Genomic DNA, 17,343 nt, shown 5'->3' on the forward strand with positions numbered 1-17,343 from the left:
TTGATAGATTCATTTGCATTCTTACATGGGTCTTTCTTATCTGTACTCCTTGCTCAGAATCTACAGCTTCCCAAGCAACAGCTGGCCACTTTGCTGTCTTAGTTTAGCAGATTGTCTAAATGATAGCTGAGAATGGAATTCATAATAAAAAGACCTCAAAGCTTTCCTATCTAAGTTGGTAGAAGCATCATTTTCTGGGAGAACTGAAAGAAAATCAGAAGGAAAATGAGAGAGCAATCAGACATCAAGCTAAAAGCATCTTTTAAGAGGATCCAAGAGCCTTGGACGGTATAAGAAACCAAAGGTTAGCATGACTGGAAAACACCTTTAATGATAGCCCATGATGAATTTCTAACTCTCAAAGGAAAAGAAAATAAATGAATCTGCCATTCAGCTGTGGTTTCCCTGCTTCTCTTCCCATTCTGAGTGCATGTGTCAGTAAGGACCTATTTCAAAGGGGAAAAAAAGAAGGGAGGGGGAAATGAAAGGGGAGGAGGTGGGGGAGGCAAAGATGAGCTTAGTCTTCTCCATCCTACATGTGGAATTAATGTCAGAATTGTTGTGAGTTAACTATAGTTCTCACAACCATCTTTGTGAAACCCTTGAGCTGCTTTTGAAAGGAAAGTTCTCCACCCATCCCTTCACAGGAAGATGCTGAGGAGCAGAAAGTTATGCAACACTTGTTGCCCCCTCATATTGTCTGTTCCATATAGTCACACGTGCCTGGCCACACAGCACACTTCAGCTGGCCCTGTGAGTCACATCCAGTCTCTGGGGTACTTTCATCTGAGCAGCTGCCTTTGCCATAGAAGTTGTTGAAGTATTGTAGGGTTGCTCAGGAGGCTAACACCTTCCCCTGATCCTTTCTTGTTAAGTGCTTGCTGCTCTGAGCTGACAGCCTACCCATGTGGGACTGAAAATAGCTTTCACACAGCACCTGAGGGTGTCCAGGCTCAGAAATGTGAGCCACAAGGGGTGACTCTCAAGGATCCCAAAACTGGGATTAGAAAAATTTCACTGAAATTGGGCCAATTCCCCAGAGCTCAGCAGGGCTGAGCCTCGGCGGTGTTTTTCCTCTTGGTTAGCACAGAAAGGCAGAGGAGTCTCCCAGCACTCATCTCTCATTTACCACTCAGATTCGTTCCCTACCTTTTGTTACAGGAGTGCCTGCAGCTTGGGAGGGTTTCCTCCCAGGGCCATGGCAGAGATGGGATTGCTGTGCCTTTTAGGTCACTTGATGCTTTTGATACTGGCACTCTACAGCAAACAAGATCAGAAGAGCTTATTCCAGCGGGTATGGGACAAGTAGACAGGGGCTGTTCAAAGAAACAGACTGCAGATGCTTCCCTTTATGGTGCAGGATCTTTCCTTAGATGTTCAAAGTGGCATTAAAGGTGGATGAGTTGAAAGCATTATCATTCCTCCACACCTCCTGAATAACTTTGCTATTTTATAGGACATAATTTAGTTTGAATTTCATACAAACATAGAATCATAGAATTGTTAGGAAGGGACCTCAAGGATCAGCCAGTTCCAACCCCCCTGCCATGGGCAGGGACACCTCACACTATATCAGGTTGCTCACAGCCACATCCAGCCTGGCCTTCAAAACCTCCAGGGATGAAGCTTCTACCACCTCCCTGGGCAGCCTGTGCCAGTGTCTCACCACCCTCATGGGGAAGAATTTCTTCCTAACATCCAATCTCAATCTACCCAGTTCTAGAGTTTTTTTTCCTATCTCTCCCTGACACCCTACAAAGTCCCTCCCCAGCTGTCTTGCAGCCCCCTTCAGATACTTGGAAGGCCACAATTAGGTCTCCTTGGAGCCTTCTCTTCTCCAGACTGAACAGCCCCAACTCCCTCAGTCTGCCCTCATAGGGGAGGAGCTCCAGCCCTCTGATCATCCTTGTGGCCTTCTCTGGACACCTTCCACCACCTCCAGATCCTTCTTATAACACTGGGGGCTCCAGAACTGGACACAGCACTCCAGGTGGGGTCTCACCAGAGCAGAGTAGAGGGGGAGAATCACCTCCCTTGACCTGCTGGCCACACTTCTCTTGATGCAGCCCAGGATGTGATTGGCTTTTTGGGCTGCAAGTGCACACTGCTGGCTCCTGTTGAGGTTCTCATCTACCAGCACCCCCAAGTCTTTTCTTCAGGGCTGCTCTCAATTTCTTCCTATTGTTTTCTTTCTCAATCCCTGCTGCTTAGGAGGTCAGAGGAAAGCTACAGCTTGCCTCCTATTCATTCAGTGACTTTTTTCAGATAAGCATCTCTCTCTTAAGACTTCTCCCATTTAACTCCTTACATTGGGCAGACCTTTGCTTCTAAGCATGGAAATAATTCACTCTAAGTGTCTTCCAGAGTCTGCTTCAATTTGGATGAAGTTTTGTACTTCACAGGGCTGAAAATGACTCAAGGGAACGCCACATAGTTGTTTTCCTTTCTGTTAGACATCTTGCATTTCCCAAAGATGTATAACTTCCAATCCGGTGTGTTCTGTGTCAACATACCTAAAAATAAATGCATTAAAAATATCTGTACCAGAGCAGTGCTAGACTAAAGCCAGGCTGCTCCCAAATGAATAAAATAATAAAATCAATACTTCCCTGCAGGTCAGCTTTATCATTTTTAAGCAGGCTGTTATTTCTTTTTTAAACAGGTGTATCTGGCAGAACTCGAAGGCAGAACTGTGTCTTAGCTAAAACAAAAAAGTTCAACAGAAATTTGCCTAACAGTTTGACCTCACAGCAGCTTTTTTTCCTTCTGGGACAGAAAGTTTTTGATTTGCTTCCTATTTGAACATAGTCTTTTAATAGGCCTCTCCTGTTCACAGGATCACAGGCTCACAGGATGTCAGGGGTTGGAAGGGACCCAAAGAGATCACTGAGTCCAACCCCACCGCCAGAGCAGGACCATAGAATCCAGCACAGGTCACACAGGAATGCATCCTGAAGGGTCTGGAAAGCCTCCAGAGAAGGAGACTCCACAACCTCTCTGGGCAGCCTCTTCCAGTGCTCTGTGACCCTTACAGTGAAGAAGTTCCTCCTTGTGTTGAGGTGCAACCTCCTGTGCTGCAGCTGACATCCATTGTTCCCTGTCCTATCCCAGGGTGCAGCAGAGCAGAGCCTGTCCCCTGCCTCCTGACCCTCAGCCCTCAGATATTTAGAAACATTGATTAAATCCCCTCTCACTCTGCTCCTCTCCAGACTGAACAGCCCCAGGGCTCTCAGCCTCTCCTCATAAGGCACTACTCCAGTCCCTTCAGCATCCTCGTAGCCTTCCATGGGACCCTCTCCAGCAGATCCCTGTCCCTCTTGAGCTGGGGAGTTGTTTAAACTGTTGTCTGTTGTTTGTTATGTGCCTTTTTCTTTTCTTCTTTTTCTTCCCCCCCCACCCCCCCCGAGTGGGTTCTGGGTGGGAGGTGAACAGATTCAGTCAACCTTATCCCATGGTGAACCTGGCTCTCACCACCTGCTGTGATTGAAACAAACATTCCCTGGCTTCTTTGGTTTCCTGTGGAGCTAAATTGAAAGGAAAGTGGTAAAAGAGATGTTGCAGAGGTGCTGGGTCTTCAGGGGATTCTTTTGATCTGTAGGGTTCATGCAATGTGTTGCCATGGCTGGTTTCTTCAGGAGGAGGAGGCAGCAGCAGCCAGTTCTTGGTGCAATTGTATTTGCTGAACCCTGCATTGCCTGCAACAGCAATTCTCTTCAACTTCTTCCCCTTAGTCCCCCTTTCTCTGAAAAGACCCTATCAAACACAGGCAGGACCAAGGAAGTCATTCTGCTCCTGTACTCAGCACTGGTTAGGCCACACCTTGAGTGCTTGGTCCCCTCAGTTTAAGGGAGATGTTGAGATGCTGGAAAGTGTCCAGAGAAGGGCAACAAAGCTGGGGAGAGGTCTGGAGCACAGCCCTGTGAGGAGAGGCTGAGGGAGCTGGGGTTGCTTAGCCTGGAGAAGAGAAGGCTCAGGGGAGACCTTATTGCTCTCTCCAACTCCCTGAAGAGAGGTTGTAGCCAGGAGGGGGTTGGTCTCTTCTCCCAGGCAACCAGTGGCAGAACAAGAGGACACAGTCTCAAGCTGCACCAGGGGAAGTTTAGACTAGATGTTAGGAAGAAATTCTTCACAGAAAGAGAGATTGGCCATTGGGATGTGCTGCCCAGGGAGGTGGTGGAGTCATCATCACTGGAAGTGTTTAAAAAGAGACTGGATGAGGCACTTGTTGCCATGCTTTAGTTGATTAGATGTTGTTGGGTGATAGGTTGGACTCAATGACCTTGAAGGTCCTTTCCAACCTGGTTAATTCTGTATTCAGTATTCTGTAAAAGCCACTTGATGCACAGTGCAAAGGTTTAACATTCTGAGGACAGGTACACAGTAGAAGTAGAACATCAGCTGCATGTGGTATTTTTTAGCTAAAACAGGTTGGACTTGATGATCATAGAGTCATAGAATCAATAAAGTTGGAAAAGACCTCAAAGATCATCAGATCCAATCCAAGACCTCATGACTACTAAACCATGGTGCCAAATGCCGTGTCCAATCCCCACTTGAGCACCTCCAGGGATGGTGACTCCACCACCTCCCTGGGCAGCACATTCCAATGGCTAACAACTCTCTCAGTGAAGAACTTTCTCCTCACCTCCAGCCTAAACTTCCCCTGGTGCAACTTGAGACTGTGTCCTCTTGTTCTGGTGCTGGTTACCTGAGAGATGAGACCAACCCCCACCTGGCTACAACCTCCCTTGAGGTAGTTGTAGACACGATGAGGTCTCCCCTGAGCCTCCTCTTCTCCAGGCTAAACAACCCCAGCTCCCTCAGCCTCTCCTCACAGGGCTGTGCTCAAGGCCTCTCCCCAGCCTTGTTGCCCTTCTCTGGACACCTTCAAGTGTCTCGATGTCCTTCTTGAACTGAGGGGCCCAGAACTGGACACAGGACTCAAGGTGTGGCCTAACCAGTGCTGAGTACAGGGCACAATGACCTCCCTGCTCCTGCTGGCCACACTATTCTTGATACATGCCAGGATGCCATTGGCCTTCTTGGCCACCTGGGCACACTGCTGGCTCATGTTCAGCCTACTATCAACCAGTACCTCCAGGTCCCTTTCTGTTTGGCAGCTCTCCAGGCAGGTCACCTGATCATAGAAGGAGAAAAGGTTGGAGAGGCAGGATCTGCCCTTCCTAAATCCATGTTGGCTGATCCCTTGGCCATCCTTCATGTGTGCAGTGATCGCCCCCAAGATGATCTGCTCTTGGAGGTCTTTTCCAACCTGGTTGATTCTGTGAAACAAGGCAAGATTTACACTGTAGAATGCGAGTTTGATGGAATCTTTCCTCTGCCTCTGTAAGCTGGGAGTGATTGCTCTAGGAAAGCAGAGAGAAACCAGTCCAGAATACCCAAAAATGGCACCTTGTGAATTGACCAAGCAAGCTTCAACTCGACTGAATCTGCTTCAGGTTTTCCAGTGAATACCTGCACCCCATGTGCAAAGAGATTAACAATGTGGGAACAGCAGTGTTAGTAATGAGGTCAGATTCTTGATCAATAACTCAGCCTGAGCAGGCATTTAATCTAAAAGAAAGAGGTCATCTCCCATCAGGTCATTTAAAGAGATCGACCAGCAAAGTCCAATCACTGGTTACTAAATATTTAGTCAAGCAGTGACCTTGCTTACTGTTGTTTAATCATACATTATTAGCTAATTCCTCCATTCACCTCCAGCTTGTGAATTCAATTCTGTCCTAATTAATATCATAACTGTTAAAGAAGGAAGACATTACAGTTTCCATGACATTGACTTTGTGGGCCAGGGCCAGCAAAATCAAATCCAAACCCTTCCAGCAAGGCTGAATTTTGCTGTCTTTGTAGCATTCATAGAATCATAGAATCATAGAATTGTCAGGGTTGGAAGGGACCTCAAGGATCAGCCAGTTCCAACCCCCCTGCCATGGGCAGGGACACCTCACAGCACAGCAGGTTGCTCACAGCCACATCCAGCCTGGCCTTCAAAACCTCCAGGGATGAGGCTTCCACCACCTCCCTGGGCAACCTGTGCCACTGTCTCACCACCCTCATGGGGAAGAACTTCTTCCTAATATCCAATCTGAATCTAACCATTTCTAGTTTTTTTCTTTCCATTCCCCCCCAGTCCTATCACTCCCTGACACCCTAAAACATCCCTCCCCAGCTTTCTCGTAGTCCCCTTCAGATACTGGAAGGCCACAAAAAGGTCTCCTTGGAGCCTTCTCTTCTCCAGACTGAACAGCCCCACCTCCCTCAGTCTGTCCTCGTAGCAGAGGTGCTCCAGCCCTCGGATCATCCTCATGGCCCTTCTCTGGACATGCTCCAGCACCTCCAGATCCTTCCTGTAATAGTGGCTCCACAACTGGATGCAGGGCTGCATGTGGAATCTCACCAGAGTGGAATAGAGAGGGGGAATCACCTCCCTGGACCGGCTGGCTATGCTTCTCTTGATGAAGCCCAGGATGTGATTTGCTTTCTGGGCTGCAAGGGCACACTGGCTATGCAGAACACCACCAGTGAGTGCAGATGTGCTGTTTGCCAGGGGTCTGGAGGCTTTTGAGTTAACAGCGGCATGCTGATTGCTGTGGTACTTTCCTGTTACTCTTGATACATTGTTACAGCCTTTAAGATGCAGACACTTCCTACTCTCGCTGCTGTTGGCAGCAAACATTGAATGTGTGTATACATACTCAGCAGACAAAAAGAAACTGCGCTAGCAGCAGTAAGAGCTTCTGCACAGAGCTCTTCCTAACATTCCTAACATAATTTCTCTGATGATGAATAGTCCACAGCTTCACAGCGTGGCAGAACATTGTAACACATCTTTATGCCATGGGCTGGGGGATAGCAAGGAAAGAATAGATCACAGTGTCACAGTGGATCTTCAGAGATCATCAAGTCAAACTCCTCCGCCAAAGCAGCATCACCCAGGGTACTCTGCACAGGAATGCATCCAGGTGGGGTTTGAATGTGGCCAGAGAAGGAGGCTCCACAACCTCTCTGGGCAGCCTGCTCCAGTGCTCCATCACCCTCACTGTAAAGAAGTTTCTCCTCATGTTGTGGTGAAAGGTGGTTGTAGACAGGAGGGGGTTGGTCTCTTCTCCCAGGCAACCAGCACCAGAACAAGGGGACACAGTCTCAAGTTGTGCCAGGGGAGGTTTAGACTCGAGGTGAGGAAAAAGTTCTTCACTGAGCGAGTCATTCGTCATTGGGATGTGCTGCCCAGGGAGGTGGTGGAGTCGCCGTCCCCGGAGGTGTTCAAGGGGAGATTGGACGTGGCACTTGGTGCCATGGTCTAGTTGTGAGGTCTGTTGGAACAGGTTGGACTTGATGATCCTTGGGGTCTCTTCCAACCTTAGTTATACTGTGATACTGTGATACTGTGATACTGTGAAATCTTCTATGTCCTTTTCGAGGTATGCTGAAGCAGAGCATCTCACTACCAAATCTGTCTTCAGTGTTAACAGTGAACAGATTGTCATTTGTAGAAGCTGGTAAAATCCTAGCAGTCATATGTTCACATAGGTTAGTTGTTTGGGTTAGTTGTTTGGGTGGTGTTGGATTGGTTGATGGGTTGGACGCGATGATCTTGAAGGTCTCTTCCAACCTGGTTTATTCTATGTATTCTATTCTGTGTATGCTATGTATAGTGTTTGTGTTAGTGATTTCTTACCTAATATTTGAAAGCTGGGGTGTAAAGGGACCAGTTCCCACAGGGGAGCAGTAAAGCAGCCAGCAGACTGAATAACAACGAGGGAGAAATAGCCTTCAGCTTCAATATCACCTTGCTGTTAGAAGCTGACTCAGTCCTGACTGAACAAAGGTGATTAGGGATAGGGTTACTTTGAGTTTCCCAAACATTGTCTCTGGAAGAAAAACCCCACTGAGAACATCTGTGTGCCCACAGCTGGGGAGGCTGCAAGCCATGCAGTCTGCTTCTGAAAATGGAAAAAATAAACCACCCCAAAACAACCACAACAAAAGCATCTAGACTTGGAATGATTGTACTACACAGGCTCCCAGAGGCTCATAGGAGAGCAGCTCCAGCCCTCTGCTCATCCTCGTGGCCCTTCTCTGGACATGTTCCAGCACCTCCAGATCATTCTTGTAATAGTGGCTCCAGAATTGGACACAGTGCTCCAGGTGGGGTCTCAGCAGAGTGGAGCAGAGGAGGAGAATCCCCTCCCTCACCCTGCTGGCTGCACTCCTCTTCATGCAGCCCAAGATGTGATTGGCTTTCAGAGCACACCATAGCAGGGGAAGCTAGAATAGGGCTGCAGAACATGCTGCTGCACAGAAACCTGAGACTTTGTGTCCCAGATGGTAGAGTTTTATGTGGCATAATGATGCCTCAGACTGACTCAGTAGGTGAAGTGAAAGAATGACAATAGTCCTATTGCCAAATGAATTAAAAAAAGAAGAAGGAGGAGGAAAAAAAGGAAGGCTGACTTGGAAGCTCAAGATCTGGTCCTCACTGTAGCTGAGTAAGTTGCAGACCCACTGGTGTGGTTTGTGAGCTGGTACATAGTGTGGTTAACTGTCCCCTGGATCATTAGGGAGTATCTGTGGGTGGTGATGTGCCTGGTACTGTTACAGTTGGAAGGAGAGCCAGCAATAAACAGACAGATGGGGGGGAAGGGAGACTGAAATACTTAATCAGAGCTGGACTTTTAGACTAGGGGACACAGTCTCAAGCTGTGCCAGAGGAGGTTTAGACTCAAAGTGAGGAGAAAGTTCTTCATGGAGAGAGTCGTTCATCATTGGGATGTGCTGCCCAGGGAGTCACTGTCCCTGGAGGTGTTCAAGGGGAGATTGGACGTGGCACTTGGTGCCATGGTCTAGTTGTGAGGTCTATCGAGACAGGTTGGACTCGATGATCCTTGGGGTCTCTTCCAACCTTAGTTATACTGTGACCCTGTGATACTAAAACTGCACAGATTTTAGGTCAACTAAAAAAAGTGCTTACTTTGTTAACCTCAGAGACCTCAGTTGTCTTTATAACAGCAGGATGCAGGAGGTCTGTCACTTGGTTTTAAGTCCTTGGCTGCAGTTTGCAGAGGTCTCAAGTGAGCTCTAGCAGTGCCAGGTACAGTTGTACTGTTTCCAGCCCCGGCACAAACACATTCACAGCAAAGGAGTGGGGATGTGTGTCCTGTTGTTTTGTAGGGTCACAAAGCGAGTGCTCAGGATGTGTGGGTAGGATGGCAGCCCAATCCTTGCCTTTTTCAGTGATAACAATGGTTAGGATTTTGTTGTTGTTGTTTTTGTTTTGTTTGTTTGTTTGTAACAAAATCAGATTAGTTTCACTGTGACTGGACTGTAACTTGTGTTTGGCACTAACTCACCTAATCTCCTGCTGTTTCATTCCTAAGATAGGTTTAGAAAGAAAAGCTTTCATAGTCAACTCTGGAGCCCCGATTACAAGAAGCATCCTGGAGGTGCTGGAACGTATCCAGAGAAGGTCCATGAGGATGAGCAGAGGGCTGGAGCTGCTCTGCTGTGGAGACAGACTGAGAGAGTTGGGGCTGCTCAGTTTGGAGAAGAGAAGGCTCTGAGGAGACCTAACTGTGGCCTTCCAGTATCTGAAGGGGGCTACAAGAAAGCTGGGGAGGGACTGTTTGGGGTGTGATAGGGCTAGGGGGAATGGAAAAAACTATAAATGGGTAGACTGAGATTGGATATTAGGAAGTTCTTCCCCATGAGGGTGGTGAGACACTGGCACAGGTTGCCCAGGGTGGAAGCCTCATCCCTGGAGGTTTTTCAGGCCAGGCTGGATGTGGCTGTGTGCAACCTGATGTAGTGAGGTGTCCCTGCCCATGGCAGGGGGTTTGGAACTGAATGATCCTTGAGGTTCCTTCCAACCCTAACAATTCTATGAGTTTATGATTCTGTGATGTCCTAGGCCCAAACCCTTTTTTATTCAGCCACTAAAATGGACACATCCTAACTTTTTTGGGCAACCTATCCCAGTGAAGTCACCTTCATACTGAAAAAATGTTTCCTGATGTTTAAGCATTTGTGTCTGTGGTGAGACACAGCCTGTGTTTCAGTTTGTGCCCATTGCTTCTTATCCTTTCACTGGGCACCACTGAGAAGAGCCTTGCGCTACCTTCTTTACACCTTTTAGATGCACCCTCCAAGTATATAAATACCTCTTCAAGTATTTATATGCTTTGAGATTTCCCCCTGAGCTTTCTCTTCCCCAGTTTGAAGTGTCCAAGCTCTCTCAGCCTTTTCTCACAGGAGTGATGTTCCAGTTCCTTCATCATCTCCGTGGCCTTTGGCTGGACTTTCTCCATTATGTGCATGTCTCGCTTGTACTGGGGAGCCTGGAATGGAACCCAGGGTAGCCTCACCAGTGCTGAGCAGAGAAGAGTCTTGTGGCTACTTCACAAAATGTTGTAGATTTTAATGTTTCTCTTCACAAAGATGATGTGCTTGTGAAAAATCACCATTATAACTGGATGGTGCAGAAGCCTGGCGTGAGACCCAAGCCATCCAATTCAGCTCATGCATTTCCAGCAGAGATGCATCTCTTCCAGATAATTTATGATGAAATGATGATTAAATTATATTTAAATTACAATGAAAATGCCACACCACAAAAAATATAAAATAATAAATGCTGCTTATGCGCCTTTAAGTGTGGAGTTTCATTTTCAAGTGGTTTCTCCTCTAGTGTCATTTGCAGTGATGTCAGCATGTCCAGCTTTCCTTCCCAAAGGCCAGGATCTGATAATGCTTGTACTAGATTAGTGACAGGGGTGAGATTCATCAAGGACAAGTGCAGAGTCCTGCATCTGGGAAGGAAGAATCAACTGAGCCAGTACAGGCTGGGAGGGGACCTGCTGGAGAGCAGCCCTGTGGAGAAGGACCTGGGAGTGCTGGTGGACAACAAGTTCTGCATGGGACAGCAATGTGCCCTGGGGGCCAAGAAGGCCAATGGGATCCTGGGCTGCATTCAGAGCAGTGTGTCCAGCAGATCCAGGGTGGTTCTCTTCCCCCTCTACTTGGCCCTGTTGAGACCTCTCCTGGAATATTGCATCCAGTTCTGGGCTCATCAGTTGAGGAGGGACAGGGATCTGCTGGAGAGACTCCAACAGAAGGCTACCAGGATGCTGAAGGGACTGGAGCACTGCCTGATGAGGAGAGGTTGAGTGCCCTGGGGCTGTTTGGTCTGGAGAAGAGTAAACTGAGAGGGGATTTAATAAATGTTTGTAAATATGTGAGAGCTGGGTGTCAAGAGGCTCTGCTCACTTGCACCTGTGACAGGACAAGGCACAATGGATTTAAGCTACAGCACAGGAGGTTCCACTTCAACATGTGGAGGAGCTTTCTAGCTGACTAATTGCACACTGCAAAGAACAAAGCAATCACATTCCATGTGTGCCAAGAACAACAGCCTCACGTTGGCACCCTTGGGTTGGAACATGCTGCAGCAGCCGCCTTCTTGACATGCTGGCACCTCTCATTGGGAAGAGATTTTAGCTTAGAGATGTGGTTGGGTTTTGTTGGTCAAAGGATTGATAAGAAAGAGAATTTAAGCAGCTACTCTCAGCAGTACTGGAGCCTGGGGATTTAGGGCTTCTCTGGGGAGTTTGGTTAGGGAATTCAGCTAGGGCTTCAGTTGAGGGATGCTGCCAGGGACATGCTTGGGACTTCTATTTCTGTTAGCTGCTTCATCTGTTAAGGGCTTCCAGGACTTCTGTTGTTAAGGACACTCTGAGACTCTGTGGTATTGTGGATTCTACAACACAGCAATCAAGGACTTCTGAGAGGACTTCTGAGATTCTCTGCATTTCTGGAATCTCATTGCTAGAGCAGCAGTGGGGTTCAGGCACCATTCCTCACCCAATGGCACCTCATTGTACTACGACTGCATTCAGCTGCCCTGGACCAGGGGAGCAATACTGACTCACTACTTCTCAACAAGATAACCTTTTGGTTTCCAAGTCCCTGTATTCAAGAAATGTGAATCTTAGCATGCCTGATATGGGGAATACAGAAAGCTCTAAACCTTATTACTGTTCTTTACCTCCATCTGAGGCTTTCTCTTTTACTATAGTAATAGTGCTTGACCTCAAACATTGAGAATTTAGGAAGAAAAAAAGACTAGTCCCTCTGTGAGACGCACAGCTGTTCTCCATGATAGCTTGTATTTAAGTTGCATTTCTTTCTCTGGCACAGGTAATATAAAGTTTCCATTTCTGGATAATTGGACCAAATGTAGGGAATGGAAAACTGCATGAATTGTCTCAGTTAAAGGAGGAAAAGTCCATAGCTGAAGCTGCTTTATTTTGGATGGAGGCCAAGCTGAAGGTGAATGGCACTGGGGCCTCTGCATAGCCGTTTCAACACATTGGAGGTGTTCAAAAAGGGACTGGACATGGCACTTGAAGCCGTGGTTTAGTAGCCATGAGGTCTTGGGTGACAGGTTGGACTTGATGATCTTTGAGGTCTTTTCCACCCTTATTGATTGAATGATTCTATGATTCTATGAATGAAGGAGAACTTTGTAAGTCAGGAGGATCAAGGCTCTCTTCCTTTCCTTGCTTCCTCTTTCCTACTCTGTGCTGTAACTTGATGGTTAACTAACTGAGCCAAATTCTCCTTCGCTGTAGGTAGGAGGGAAAGGCATTTTCTTGCTCTGGCTTTGTAAACATTGCTGTGGATGACTTTGACTTTTACACAGTCCTTCCACATCAGCCCACTTAGTTTTGGACCTCTTGGACTGTTTCATTTAGTATACTGATTTTTTTCCTGAGCTTGTAATTTTAGCAAGGAAAACAAAAATACAACCCCCCCCACCACCAAATAAAACCTCCCAACAAACAGAAAACACCCCAACCCAACCCAACAAAAACCCAACAGAACCCCCCCAAAACAAACCTAACCAACCCAACCCAACCCAAACAAACAGACAAAAAACCCCACTCCAAACAAACCAACCAAAACCCACCCAACAACCAAACCCCTCCCCCCAAAAAAAACCCGACAACAACCCCCCCAACACCAAATTTGATTTGATAAAGCATAAAAAGTGTGGCTTGGTTGCCTCTCTCTTGCAATCAGACAGCCCTCTGGAAAATCAGTTATTTGCACAGCCCTCATAGCAGCAAACAAATCCTCTCTTCTGAAGAGACATTGCTGAAGAGCCCTGCACTGAAAGCTGTCTCAGTTGTCTGGCTGACACTGTCACTCGAATCTCTGACCTGAGACAAGCAAAGTCTGGACTGAATGCCTGATCTTCTCAGTACTGTGCTGGCCATATGCAGTGCAAACAGATGCGTGCCACGAGAGGGAATTGAAATGATGTTTACATAGCAGGGTAAGCCTTTTAGACAACACATGGTCAAGACTTGATCCTGAACTCTCAGTGGTTTTACAAAGGGAGTCTTACCCAGACAAGTAATGCAGGTGTTGAGTCTTACATGGAGCTGCTCCATCACAGAATCACAGAATTTCAGGGGCTGGAAGGGACCTTGAAAGCTCATCCAGTCCAACCCCCCTGCCAGAGCAGGAGCACCTGCAGCAGATCACACAGGAAGCAAGGGAGTTTTTAGTATCTCCAGAGAGGGAGACTCCACAACCCCCCTGGGCAGCCTGTGCCAGTGCTCTGTCATCCTCATAGGGAAAAAATACTTTCTCATATTTATGTGAAACTTCCTGTGCCTCAGCTTCCCCCACTGCCCCTTGTGCTGGGCATCACCCAGCAGAGCCTGGCTCCAGCCTCTCGGGACTCACCCTTTACATCAGCTCAGAGCTGAGCTATACAGAGGGCCATTGCTGGTTCTCATAAATCTTAACAGCTTGCTGGGTGTTACTTAGTTCTGCTTTTTAAAAGACCTTGTAACACTATGCAGACAATTTTCAACTCCAGATCTCATCTTCTATCTTTTGAAAATCGTTGTGCTGCCTTTATAGCGACAGAGGTCTAGCAGGGAACGGCGACACTGCATCACTCTGCCCAGTAATGGAGCAAAAGAAAGGGAATTGTCTGTAATTTGTTTCTCCATCCAGACAAGTCAAGCTAAGTTATGATGAGGCTGGTGCAGCAGTCATGATCACCTACCGTTTTATAGCAGATATGACTGCTTTTATGAAGCCTATAACATTTTTAACAGTGCTGTTGTGATGATCATCGCTCTTGTCTCAGCAGAAAAATATTACTACAGTCGAGTCAGTTTGGCTTGCAAGCAGTGCTTGCTGCTGGCAGGCTGTGAGAAGAAATGTCACAAAGGACAGCTGGCTGAACATGAGCTAGCAGTGTGCCCAGGTGGCCAAGAAGGTCAATGGCATCCTGGCCTGTATCAGAAATAATGTGGCCAGCAGGAACAGGGAAGTCATTGTGCCCCTGTACCCATCACTGCTTGGGCCACACCTCGAGTACTGTGCCCAGTTCTGGGCTCCTCAATCTAAGAAGGACATTGAGACTCTTGAATGTGTCCAGAGAAGGGCAATGAGGCTGGGGAGAGGTCTGTGGCACAGCCCTGTGAGGAGGGGCTGAGGGAGCTGGGGTCATTTAGCCTGGAGAAGAAGATGCTCAGGGAAGACCTTATTGCTCTCTACAACTACCTGAAGGGAGGTTGTAGCCAGGGGGGGTTGGTCTCTTTTCCCAGGCAACCAGTGACAGAACAAGAGGACACAGTCTCAAGCTGTGCCAGGGGAAGTTTAGGCTGGAGGTGAGGAGAAAGTTCTTCACAGAAAGAGTAATTGGCCATTGGAATGTGCTGACCAGGGAGGTGGGGGAGTCACTGTCCCTGGAGGTGTTCAAAAAAGGATTGGATGTGGCACTTGGAACCATGGTTTAGTTGTCCTGAGGTGTTAGGTCTAAGGTAATATGTTGGACTTGATAACCCCTGAGGTCTTCTCCATCCTGGCTGATTCTATGAGTCTGTGACTCTTGGTCCTGACTCAGATGCTTGCAGGGCACAAGAAGGAGCAGGGACACTGGTCACTCTGTCCAACCCTTCGATGCATTATTCAAGGCTTTTTTTTCTTTCCCTGTAGGCAGGGTGATGAACGCTTCTGCCACATTCCAGAGAGACAGCAACCTGCTACTTAGTGTGATCCTTCAGCTGCTGTTATTCACACAGTAGCTGGGTGAAGGGCACAAGCATGGCTAAAAATAAAGACTGAAAGAAAGGGCTGGCTACTTTCATTGATCATTCTGAATTCTTCAAGGTGCTGCTTTGCAGTGTCACGCAAGAGTCAACATAGTGCTGATTACAGCAGATCCATATCAGAAAGAAAAGGGAGGTGGTAAGTGCAGGAAGAGGGGGGCAGGCAGTCCATCCCCCATTCTTCCAGCTCCTTGCCACTTGGTTCTTCAAGTCCCTCAACAGATGAGTGATCTTCACCACTGCAAGAAGAGGAAAGATAAGCTCAATCTCCTTCTCCAGTCCTTGGATATTCCTTATGTCATCTGGCTTTCTCCCTTCTTATTTCCTTCCATTTACTTTGATGTTACATTGAAACTTTAGAATGGCAGTCAGTGAACTGACACTGGCTGAAAAAGATTCCCATGTCCCTCATTCCTTTTTCTGCAGCGTGTCCTCCACCGTTTACCTTCCCACCATCTGCCTGCTTCTGGCCTGATGTCAGGACTCCTATTAGAGTCCATTGTGTAGGCTGACAATTGTTCTGGTGTTTTGTCCCCTGGAGGAATTTTTAGATGCCTCTTTCTTTTCTCAGCAGAGTGTTGATTAGCCTAATAAAGGATATTAATTTTGAAAGACTGGGAAAAAACCAGAGAAACTCTCTGAAGCCTGATGGAGGTGAAAGTGTGTGTTCTGGGGGCAGGTGAATAGGAAACTCTACCATGCTTTTGTCTTGCCCTTCAGCTTCTGAAAGTGAGTTCTGGGAAATGCACCTGGTTTTACTCTTTGCTACTCCTACTCTTTTTTATGACAGTGGCTTGGAAATGGGTATTTAGACAGACAGAACTCCAGCCTACAAATAAAAGCACTAGGTTTTGCACAGCTAGAGGAAACTGTTTAGCAGAGCAGTCCAGTTTAGCATACCTGAGTGTAGGTTTTGGGGAAGTAACCTGAAGTTGCAAGCAGTTCCTATAGGCAAAAGTGCCCAAGGAATGAGTACTTCTTATTCTAGGGTCATACAGCTGGCAGGAGAAGCCCCAGAGACAGACTCCAAGTTTGGTGGGTTTTGCTGACTGGATGACCTTTGGAGGTCCCTTCCGTCCTGGACCAATCTATGAGTCTACGATTTTTGATGTGAAATGGGATTGCCACTAGCTGGATGGATGTACAGGGAGTTCAAAATCTCCTGGAGACAGACTCTTGCAATCTTTTTCCCTGTCTGGTCTTGCAGTAGGAATTAAGGCGTGGAGCTATTTGTAGTGATTTGCTTTTTAAACAGTGGTGTGTGTGTAGAAGTGAGTGCCAGCACATCTCTGCACATGGACTAAAAGAGGTTTTGAAAGAGTTTTTAAACCAGAGGTGGCAACATCAGCTACTTCTCTGAACTCTTCTACTCACAGCAGATGAGACTTAAAGAGCTAATAGACACTGTGGACAGAACGAGAAGAAAGCTTTTGGGTTTGGTCAGTGTTTTCCTTATTACCAAAATAAGCTCTGACCTCCAGGCCTGAGTTTGAAGTAACAACTGCTGCATGAGCTCAGTAGCAGTGTCCAAGTAATTCATTTTAATGTGCTGTAGGATACTTGGTGCCCTTAAAAAACCCCAACCAAAATTTCATTTCATTCTCTTTGATGCTTTGGGTTTGAGGTTACCATCTTATGATGGTATACAGGGGTTTGAAATTTACTGAAGGCCCTCTGTATGCATGAGTCTATGCAAAAGACTTTTACAGGGCTCAAAATGTCCTGGTTATGACAGCTTTAGCTGCAATTAAAACACAATGGTCCATTTAAAGTTGAAGAGGCTATGTACATTTATCTAATGTGTTCCACTATAAGGTTACTGCCTAATGATTTAATGAACAGAAGCTGTCCTGGAGGGTAGAATTTGCTGGGGTTTATGATATGAGAGGTTTGCTTTCTTTTTCCAGTCACATAGAAATATTCTGCAATACACTGTGGATGTGGTTACATAAAATGCATGTAAGTATATGTGGCAGCACCACCAAATTGTGAGCAGGGACCACCACCACCACAGGGAGGAAAAAAATGGCCTTGTGTTGAGCCAAGTGCATTGTGTTTGCCTGCAGCAGAAATAGTGTGGCCAGAAGGAGCAGGGAAGTCATTCTGCCCCTGTACTCAGCACTGGTTGGGCCACACCTTGAGTCCTGTGTCCAGTTCTGGGCTCAGCAATTTAAGAAGGACATTGAGACACTTG

This window comes from Dryobates pubescens, chromosome 4, assembly GCF_014839835.1.
Source record: "Dryobates pubescens isolate bDryPub1 chromosome 4, bDryPub1.pri, whole genome shotgun sequence".
NCBI lineage: Eukaryota > Metazoa > Chordata > Aves > Piciformes > Picidae > Dryobates > Dryobates pubescens.